Source organism: Acanthisitta chloris, unplaced genomic scaffold (genome assembly GCF_000695815.1).
Source record: "Acanthisitta chloris isolate BGI_N310 unplaced genomic scaffold, ASM69581v1 scaffold13928, whole genome shotgun sequence".
In the NCBI taxonomy this organism is placed as follows: domain Eukaryota; kingdom Metazoa; phylum Chordata; class Aves; order Passeriformes; family Acanthisittidae; genus Acanthisitta; species Acanthisitta chloris.
Window position 1 is genome coordinate 15967 of NW_008685486.1, and position 11402 is coordinate 27368.

The following is an 11402-nucleotide window of genomic DNA, read 5'->3' on the forward strand; positions in this document are numbered from 1 at the left end:
TGGTTTGGGCTGACGTAGAGTTAACTTTCTTCATAGTGACTAGTATGGGGCTATGTTTAGGATTTGTACAGGGCACAGGGTTGATAATGCAGAGATGTTTTTGTTATTGCTGAGCAGAGCTTACACAGAGCCAAGGCCTTTGCTGCTTTCCATACTGCCACACTGGCAAGGAAGTTGGGGGTGCATGGGAGATTGGGAGGAGACACAGCTGGGACAGGTGACCCAAACTGACCAAAGGGATATTCCATACCATATGATATCATGCTCAGTATACAAGGTGGGAGGAAGAAGGAGGAAGGGGGGACATCTGGAGTGATGGCGTTTGTCTTCCCAAGGAACTGTTATGCGTGATGGGCCCTGCTCTCCTGGAGATGGCTGAACACCTCCTGTCTGTGAGAAGCAGTGAATTAATTCCTTGTTTTGCTTTGCTTGTGTATGCAGCTTTTGCTTTCTCTATTAAACTGTCTTTACCTCAACCCATGAGTTTTTCTAGGTTTTACCCTTCTGATTCTCTCCCCCATCCCATTGGTGGGGGAGTGTGTGAGCAGTTGCTTGGTTCTTGGCTGCTGCCTGGGGTTAAACCACGACACATCCCTAAGTGTCTCTACTGGACAAAAAGCCCAAGCCCCAGAGTAGAAATGTCCATAGAAACATGTCCCTGATTGAAGAACCCTTTGGTTCCCACTAGTTCTGGTTGTCCCACAACCTTATGTGTGTCAGGGAGGGTTCCCAGAATGACCAGTTCAGCCAGGCTCTCACTATCTCCACCAGCATTGCCCTGGGAAGATGCTGATGGGGGTGAGATCCCCTGGAACCTGGCCTAGACCATAATATATCTATAAAAGTCATGGTCTGCAGCAACATTTGAGACTATATAACTTCCTGTCTCTTATTGAGACAGTCAATACTATCCAGTAGAACATCCAGTAGAAGCTTCTGCTGCAAGATGCTCTGGAATGTTCTTTGTGCAGATCCACAGCAATTCAAACTCTGTAAAAGTCTTTAAACCTCTCAGGTCATTAAATCCCTCCTGATTTAGCCCTGAGTGTCCCTGTGCTCCATCCCTGGAGAGGCCAAATGCATGGCCAACCTATAGGGTTTACAGTCCTTGGGCATTATCTTGATGGGTTGATTTAGCACAGGCTAAACCCCTGCCTGGTCATGGTTAACAAGTAGTTTGGATTTAGAAGCGAAGGTTCAGTTACTATAATTTTTTTTGGGGGAAAAAAAACCCTGGAACAGCAGTATTTAACTGCAAAAAGGGAAATGACAGAGAAATGAGGAAACTCCTCTGAATTAAGCAGCTGAGCAGGACAAAATGTTTGCAGAGGGAGTGGAAAGTGGGCTGAGGATGCAAATGCAAAGCACTGATTATAAAAGGCCAGGGCAGGAGCTAAACAGCAGGCTGAAAAATGTCATTAGGGGAAAGAAAATCTCCTGCAGAAGGTCCAAATGGGGATGCATGGAAGAGGTCATTGATATGGCAAGCTGAATGCAAAAACCTACTTCAGTGTGTGTGGAAAATTTTGGGGAAGAACTCTCTAAAACCTGAAAAGAGAGTTAACAGTAGGCAGATCCCCCAGTGAAGAGCTGCAGAGCTTCATGGTGGTGGATAAAATTAATTGTGATGAGTCACGTGGTGGTGAGGAGGTGTCAGTATCTCCTGTGACATGTCCTCCTGTTTCCCTGTCCTGCTGTGCCACAGGGAGATAGGTTGGAGCTGTAACAACTCCCAAGGGGGGGAATGAAGATCTTGCCCAGTAATTAAGCTCCTCATGGTTGTAAAAGACCTAAGACCCAGGGCCATGATCCAAGACCACCAAGAGATGAAGCATGGGGGTTACATCTGCTGTGACTCCACCACCCACCCAGAGGTCTACCTGGAGGACAAAGGGTGATGTGTGGAGGTTATAAAAGTGAGAAAGCTTCCAAAGCAGGGAAAATTTCAGATTATCAAGCACACTAACCCCACCTCTGTCTGATAAACCAGCCACAAAAGCAGGGCATGATTCCAAGCAGGTATCATGTTGCTCATTTCTTCCCCGTCCCTTTCCCAGTGGCCTCTGGCAGCAATGGGGCACTAAGGCTTATGCAATAGATATGTAAAAAATGCACAGCACATTTTAAAAATACATAAATATGTATTTATATACAACACGTTTCACAACACATTTTAAAAGTGTCAGTGCTGTTACCAGGATATCTCCAGGTACCTGTAGGAAATTCCCTGGGGACAGAACATCTCTGGGTGACAGTCTGAGAAAGACATAAGGAGCACTTTTCTGTGTGTTAAACCATGTCCTTAAACCTGAGACTCCCTGGGGTCAGTTTGCATCGTGCAGGGTAAACATTTGTTCTTACTGGAAGAGGATTTTTTCCCTCCCTCCCTGCTTTTGTGACGGCTTTATCTGCAGGGTAATGAAGCAACTAAGCCTCTTTGCTCTTTTCTGACTAAATCAGGTTTCTTACAGTCTTCTAACTGATTCCTCCTCCCACACAAGGCCAACGACGTCAAGTGTACGTCCACCAGTTTCACAATAATCCCATTAACTTGCAACTGGACAAAACCCACAAAGCTGTCCAGACCAGCAAGGCTGGGGCAGGAGGCATTTTTGAACTGGGTGGTTGAACCAAAATTTAGGAGGAAAACATGACTTCGGTCAAAGAGAGGTCAAAGCAAATAGTTTCTGTTGGTTTCTTTTAACTCTTGCCTGGTTTGGTGTTCTAGCTTAAAAAAAAATGAGTGGAGGATTTTTTTTTGGTTAAGAAGTGTCTTTGTGAAGTTAAAAGTTAAGTGTTTTGTATCAGGAAAGGGAAGGGGAATACTTCCACGCCTCACAAACTTTGTTCTTCTACTTCATTTTGTAAGGAAAGAATATCTCAAAATAATGGCATGTTTTAGGAGTTATTTCCAGAAATCACAGAATCACAGGATGGTTTGGGTTAGGAGGGACCTTAAAGCTCATCCAGTCCCACCACCCTGCCATGGACAGGGACCCCTTCTACCAAGTTGCTCCAAGCCCTGTCCAAACTGGCCTTGAACACTTCCAGGAATTGGGCATCCACAAGTTCTCTATTCCCCCCTCCAAATCTCTCCATCCTCAACTAGCATCAGTCTCAGAGGAGTAGAACATCTCTTTGGAGATAAATCTCTCTCCATCCAACCCTGGTGCTCTGTGGTGCTCACCTGGCATGACTCATCCTCCTTGGACATCATTGACTGGATCCATAGCCCTGAGCTGTGAATCTCCAGGTTAATCATTGCACCATCCCTGGCATGGTTTGGACTGGGAGTCCTCCAAAGCAGGTCTTTTTTTTGGGATGCCCATCAGTGGGCTGGATGTGGCCATAGGGGTCAGGGTGGTGAGGTAGTAACCCTATGGGTTCTGTACCCAGAAGATAGATCCTAGATTGTCTCATGGACCAGCACAGCCAGGAGAAGCTGTTTGCTCATCCTATCAGCACTGCCTACCCTGGGGCCACATTTCATGTGGCATCTTGAGTCCCTCAAGGGGGTACATGTGGTCCTGGAGGGACCATCTCTGTCTTGTGAGTTCACACTGGGTAGCAGAGTCTTGTGCAGGTCATCACCAACATCCTTCCCAGGACAGGCATTAATCACTCAAATCAAGCATCTGATGGGCCAAGCAGGGAGGAGAGCCCCAAAACACCATATGACCTCATCAACCTGATGGCTGAGGGAGGGAACCCAAAGGGGTGAAGCTCTCTTCCTCCATCTACGGGCAACCAGGAGGAAGAACAGCTACTACACATCAAATTTTACATCAGATTTCAACCCAGCTGCCTTCTGGAGATGCCTGAAGTTGGGAGTTCTTTGCTAATTGGGACAAAAAATAGAAATATTTTGGAGACAAGGAGGATTTTGGTGCTTCAAGGAATTGTTGGAAGGTGCTGTTCTTCCTCCAGGCTTTGTGCTGAGGAGAGGAGTGCCTCACATCACCAGCCAGATGCTGAAATGCAGAGATGGGTTGCCACATTTGGGACGTATTGCCTGGGAAGGAATGATGGATTTGTAGGAAATGACCTCAGAAAGTCTGGACGAGGCTCAGGACAGTGGAGTATTAATCACCGGCTGGAACTGGCATCATGGGACATGGGCACTCACTGCTATCCGTATGGATGCTGCTCAATCCAGACCCACAATCCCAAAAATTCTTCCCCTCCAGCACTGTTGCTGCTCCCAACATCTAGTGCACACCCCAGAAGATGACCACAGAGGGATCCCTGAGCCCAGACCACCCAACCAGAAGCCTAAGGAAGAGCAGAAGGGGAGGCATAGCAAGGAGGCTGCTCTAGGGCTTTGGATGCTTCCTTGGCAAACCCCCATGGTTTCTTGGATGCTGCAGTGTGCCAGAGGGGTTTGAGGCTGGCATTGGTGTACAGATGGATTTGGGAACACTAACGTTGGTGATGGTGCAGTGACAGCGATGCTCACCCACCCGCTGCTCCCATTGGGTTATTTTTAAGTCTCAGCCTTGTGAGCTAATCCTTGGAGGATGCTGGAGGGTGAGACATTGGAGTATCAGCATCCTGCTGAGCACACGGCCGTAGAAGCTATTTAGGGACAATTCTGGTCATTTATCAAGTCCCAGCTGGCCAGATGGGCTTTCTTGGTGGCCAGTGGAGAGGAAAAGGCATTTCTGGGTCATGCACACATGGACCCACTTGAGATGCAGCTCTGAGGTGTGTTGAGTCATGTCCAGGATGCTCTGATCTCTGATCTAAGCAGGGGGTTGGACTGAAGACCTCCATGGATCCCTTTTCTGTCTTGATGGGCTCCAGGCAGTTACCCCAATGGAGGTGTCACCAGTGCAGGTGGCTCTCCTAGAGCAGGTCCCCTGGTTTCCCATAGGGCTGGCAGAGGGGTAAGTAGTCTCCAGTGCCCTCCACTGATGCTTGAAGATCCCCTCCAGTGGCGTATGTGCCTCGGGAGACCTGGACCATAGGAAATGCATCTTTTCCTTGTGGTCATGGGTCCTGCACAGGGGGACAAGGACATGTAGTAGGCTCTGGGGTGTCCAACTGCTCCCTGAAAGCCACAGCAATGTCCCTTTCTCCTAGCCTGAAGGCTGAGGTGATCCAGTTCTTTGCCCAAGGAGGAGCAGCAGCTCGGCTAACCAAAGGTTAGAAGATACCCTGAACACATTCTCCTTCTTGCAGCCTTTCTATTTGGTCCTGTAGACTGCAGTGTGCAGTGACAGGACCATACCACAAAGGTGGGCACCCCACAGGTGTTCACAGCCTGCTTTGCCATCCCATCCCAAAGTGCTCAGGCTCATTTGTGACTAGATGGACTTGTTCAACAAGCCATGAAGAAGAGCCACTGCACAGGGGCATTGCACCCACACCCCATTTGCAAACAGGCTGTGCTGGCAACCATATGGCACCTTGCCCTGCTGCCAGGCTATACAATGCACTCAGTCACCAAGCAGGAGCAGGAGAGGAACTGCATCCGGCTGGGGGTGGTGGAACTGCTCACCTAAAGAAGGTCTTAAGAAAGACATCACACCTCTTGCTTCTTAGTAGAGGAGGTTTGCAGGCACCTGTGGGATGACTGGTCCAGCAGTCCAGCCATGGATGTTGTGCAGAGAGCTCCATAGCCTAAATGAACAACTGATAGAATCATCATAGAGTCATTATAGAATCATCAAGGTTTGAAGAGATCTCTAACATCATCAAGTCCAACTGTTAACCCGTCCCTGGTCAGGGACATCCTTCCAAAACAAACCCATTTCCAAATGCAGACATGGTGGGAAATGCCCACTGTGAAGGGCATGTATCCAGGATCTTCCCAACGTGGGTGCCAAACGGCCTCCACTTCCATCCATACACTTGGGCTCTTTTCCTAATGGTGTCCAGGCAGTTTCCAACCCACTTGCCCCAGTTGGGAAAAAGGATGGAAGGATGTATGGATGGAAGGAGCATCAAGCCATTACACAGGGGAAGGGATGGAACTGGAGCAGCAGGTGGGTGGTTGGACAATCAGCTGATGGTGACCAGACTTATTCCCTGTCACTAAAACCACAGGTGACAGGAGGACTGCCCATAGCTCAGCTCACACAAGGACAACTTCAAAGCAGATAGAAAACTTCTTCATTTCCTGGAAAGTCCTATGGATGAAAATAATGACCCTGCCTTGAGTGGCTGTATGTGCCTGGGTAGCAATCCCACCATGGGATGGTGGACAAGGACCCACTGCTATCCTGGGACACTGCTCCCATCCCTTGGTGTGCTCCCAGCGTTTTCCTAAGGCATTGTTAGTGGTCCCATAGGGAACCCCATTTTCCTCCTTGCTGCCACATCCCCTTACACCAGCAGAGGACTCTGCTGCAGCAAAGTTCAGCCTATTCAGTTAAATTATTTCCCACTTAAAAATCAGCAGAGGATAGGGTTTGCACTACAGGTACCAGGGTCTTCCAAGGTCTCCCAGTGCTCATCCCACCATTTGGGATCTCTGCTGAAAACCCCCACACACCTTTCTTTCAAAGTTCAAAGGTGGTTTGAGGGCATCTCAGAGCTCACCCAGGGTTTGTGGTGGGCTGGAAATGGAGTTGTGACATGTTGTCTTTGCACAGTGGAGGAGGATCTGGTGGAGGAATCTCCTGCTCTACCACCAGAAGCTTCAAGTGGAGCTGCAAAACCAACCCAGCCAAAATGGGGTTTTGGGGGTGCTGCTTTGGCACATCCAAGATTAAGCTGGAGCCTCCAGCACCAAACTGAGACCTTGCAACTCTTCTCTTGAGTGATGAGCCACAGGCAGGAAGCTTTCAGATCACTGGAAGGATCTGAATTGCTGTTATTGTATAAATTAGGAGGTTTTGGAATACAGAGAGCTGTTTTGAATGCTTTGCCATGCCCTTAGGAGGCAACAGACATGAGGGTTCAAACCCTTCTCTCCTGGAGGATGGGAAAGAAGTTTTGTGGGCATCTGTGTGCTTATATCCATGTGCATGTGTGATTACATGTGTGACACTCCAGCTGCTCCCCAAAACACTCACCAAGATGTTGCCATGGCTTTAAACTGCAGGTGTTTGGGGAGAAATTTTTTTTTAAAAAAAAGGTATTTTAAACTCTGAGGCTTTTCTGAGTATTTATTTGTCAAGGCCTCTGCAAATATTGGTTTTGAACCTGTGAAAGCCTTAAAAGAAAGTCCTCAGAAAGCTGAGTGATTGGGGTGTTATTTCAAACACCCACTGGTTTGGTTTCTTCCTAAGAAATTGCTACCTTGGCCAATCCATTTGGAGGAATCTCTGCAATATTATTAGTTCACAGGATCTGGGAGCCTTCTCCCTCTGTTTGAACAATGTTGGTCTCCTGGATGACTTTGGGCCATCACCTGTCACCTTACCTCACTCATCACTGACAGTGTGACAGACACTTTCCCAAGCCATGAGGGCATGGGAAGTGGGTGAGGAATCTGAAGGGCCTACAAGGGAGCAGGAGAGGGACTCTTTGTTAGGAATTGCAATGACAGGACAAGGGGTAATGGGTTCAAATTGAAGGAGGGAAAGTCCAGGTTGGATGTGAGAAAAAAGTTTTTTACTATAAGGGGGGTGAGACACTGGCACAGGTTGCCTAGGGACGTGGTGGCTGCCCCAACCCTGGCAATGTTCAAGACCAGGCTGGATGAGGCCTTGAGCAACCTGATCTAGTGAGGAGGTATCTCTGCCCATGGCAGGGAGGGTTGGGACTAGATGATCTGCAAGATCCATTCCAATCCCTAAATTCTATGATTCTATGATTCTCTGGTGTCTAATCTAAAGTTGGAGTGGTTGGGTGAGGGCTTCTATTGGCTCATTCTTTTCCATGAAACCCATAGGAGCTCAACAGTGCAAGTCTTTGTCCCTCTATTAAGCTGGCCAACCACCCCAGAACTGACTTGGAGCAGCAGACAGACCTGTTCCTTAGAAAACCCATCCCCAAAGAGGAAAACCAGAAGAAAAATGGAGCCAGGACTAATTACTCAAAGCAGAAGTGGATGTACCAAGTGGTTTACAGTAACAACATGGCCTGCTGCCTGCCTTTGTCTGATTAAGGGTCTCCTTCCTAGGAAGGCATGGTCAGGAAGGAATAGCTCTGTATTTGCACACTGGGAAGGTCTAGCAGACGTGTTCGTCCCTCCAGCCCATGTGGCAGATTTATTTCCTTGGCAGGAAACCATCAGTGCTCTTAACTTTCACTTCCTGCTCCCAGTGCTAAGAGAGATTTAGAACAAGCGATTTGGGGTTGCATGTTTTTTCTTTTGTATCTCTGCACAGCCTCTCTGTTCCCCTTCAATGGATATTTTTCTTGCCTTATCCTCATTCTTGAGTTTCAGTGACTCATATGAGTCAGTGCTGGTATGAGCTGTGCAGAGTCATTGCAGAAGCGATTTGGATATCCCATGTGCTAAACCTATTCCTGTGCAAGTCCTTTGTCCATGTGGGATTCATGCTGAAGTGGGACTCCAAAACCTGGGCTGAAAAATCAAAAACGGGTTTTCAGAGGGTGTATTTTGGGATATCTAATTTAATAACTTTGGGGGTTGCAGCTATTTCTTTGTCTTTCTACTTCTGAGATTTTGTGTTTTGGCAGCTATAAGGGCTAGAAAGTTCTTGAAAAGAGAAAGCAAAGCAAAGCTTTCTCCCATGGTGCAGGGGACCATGAAGTGCTCCTATCCCACTCCACAGGGAGATGGGCAGTTACTGTGGCTGCATCTTAAAGACACTGCTGGGACATCGAGTGTAAACTGATTTGAAGGCTGGAGAAATCAGCTTTGGGATGAAAGTGAAGGAATTCATAGAATCAGAGAGTCATGGAATTCCAGAATGGTTTGGGTTGGAAGGGACCTTCAAGATCATCCAGTTCCAACCCCCTGCCATGGGCAGGGCCATCTTCCACTAGACCAGGACCAGGTTGAGCCTTGTCCAACCTGGCCTTGAATACTTCCAGGGATGGAGCAGCCACAGCTTCTCTGGGCAACCTGTGCCAGTGCCACACCACCCTCACAGGGAAGAATTCCTTCTCAAAATCCAATTTAGATCTGTTCTGACCAGCTGTAAAGAGCCATTCTGGGATGTACTATGATGCTTCAGCCTTGTCTCCACAGCAAATTCTCATCTGAAGCAGGTGAGTTGCTCCTCTGGGTCCCCCTATCCCTAAGAAGCACGGATGTGAGATGAGCACTGGTGTACTGGGCTTGGTGGAAGAGAGGAGACAGCAGGAAGATGAAATGAAACCCTCAGCAAACTGCTGGGTTTGGGGATGCTCCGAGACAGAACAGCCCTCCATGTCTTCCCTTGAACAAGGATCAGACCTGCCTCTTGGAGGGACCACCTCTTCCATGGACTCCTCCAGGAATTCACAAGCTGGAGGTACCCACTGTAGAGCCATGAATGGACAGCTATGCCGGGAGCTTAAAATATGTCTATGATACTCAACAAGCCAGTTTGTATCCCCAGTACCCCCCTCTTCTTTGGACATATCAGAGGAGAAGGCAGAAGTGTACTCATAGTAGAAATAAACTTATTTACTCTAAGAAATCTGAGGTGTTTGCATGTTACAAAAATAAAAATGTACAGTCATTGTCATAAAACTCACCTTTTTTTTAGTATAAGTTAGTGCTTTTACAAATAAAACAAAATAATTCTAGATAAAGACTTCCAGTTGGAACCTCTCCAACTGCTCTGCATCTGGCCAGTGACACTTGTGTGGGATCAGGACCACAGAGGGACACCCCTGATGGGTGTTGCCCAGGGTGGTGGTTTGACACCAGCTGGAAGAAAGGTGGGATAACCAAGCAGGACTGCAGGAGTGGACTTTGAGCCTATGTTTGTTGAATTATTCAGAGCACGTAGCAGTGTTCACACTGCTTTTTGGCAAGTGTAGAAGACCAGGCAAGACGTGGCCTGGAGTCACGTTTGTACCAGTTCAGTGCTTCACTTGAATGAATTTCTCCCAATCATTTGTCTCGCCCTGGTGACTACACCATGACCTCACCATAAAGTCAAGCTCCTTTCCAAGGGGAAAAAGGTGCTACTATGGTGTAAGTCTTCTCTTAACCCAATCCTATCCTAAAAGATCACTCAAAGATGGGATGAACCACATTACAAATGTCCTATTTGTCAATGGTGCTCAGAGCTGACACGTTCCCTCCTTTGCCTCCTGTGGTTGTGACGTTGGCTGGGACAAGACCGCTCCATGGGACAATGGCTGCACTGAGGTGGAACCATGAGAACATCCCAGTTAACCCTGAATGGTCCTAAGTCACCCTTGGTTACATCATGATGTCTTTGTCCCCACAAACCACTTCATAAGAAGGAGAAGAAACTAAGGAGTGGTCTGAGGTCTTGGTCTAAACCAACATCAAATGTGTTTGCCTAATTCTAAAATAGAGCCTTGACAAAATACAACTTGCCCAGTGCTGCAGCACAAGCAATTTTCATTTTTGGGGTGAGGAATCAGCATCCTCATGGCAAGACAACCACTGACCTGGGCCCTTGGCTTTCTAACCCAACAATTACAGAGAGAACAACCAAGTGGACCTCCTGGCAATGTGTTTTGTTGACATTTTCTCCAGATTACTTTGAACTGTCCTGGTTGATGAGGGATGCAAGGCCAAATCCAGGACTGGGGTTAAGCTTAGCACCACATTTACTGGTATAGCTCCTCAACCCAGTGTTTAGGGATGCCAAATTTCCTAGGGAAGGTCTACACTGTCAGTAACAGATATGCTGACTGGCTCCAGTGGAACACTGGGAATATTGGGATTATGGAGAGACCAGACAGCAGCATCTGGGCAGCATTTTGGGTCACACCAAGATGCTAAAGGTTGCTGGGGGCTGTCACCTCTGAGCAGCAATGAGGATGTGGCAGCACTCAGCCAAGGGGATGAACACTGGTCTTTGCTTCTTGGCTGGAAATATGAGTCACTAGTAAGGGGGTTAAAAACAAGCCATGAAGAGCTCACCTTAAATTTTAATGAGCTGGAGATGACCAGCTAGAAGGAAGCTATGGGTTCCTAAAAGCTTTTAAAGGGTAAACATTGCTGTTGGGAAGCACTAATGGGTTTCTTTGGAAGATGTTTGATCCACTGGACAAACCTACAGGGGACCTGCTTGATGGTACCAGTAAACTCCAGTGGGATGGAAGGCTCACCAGCACAGCACAGCACAGCAGCCTTGTTAATGGGAAGCAGCCCCTGGACAGGAGCTAGGAGTCCTCTCCCAGCTCTGTCAGCAGATGCTTGAAGCTGGGAGAGCATTCAGGGATGCAAAGCAGCGGGAGAACCTTTCCTGCTGTGGGTGATATTTGCACTTGGCATTTTCATCCACCTGTTCAGCAGAACTGCAGCTGACTCTCCTCATCAACCCAAAGCCTTTCCTCCCTTGCCAAAGCACAGA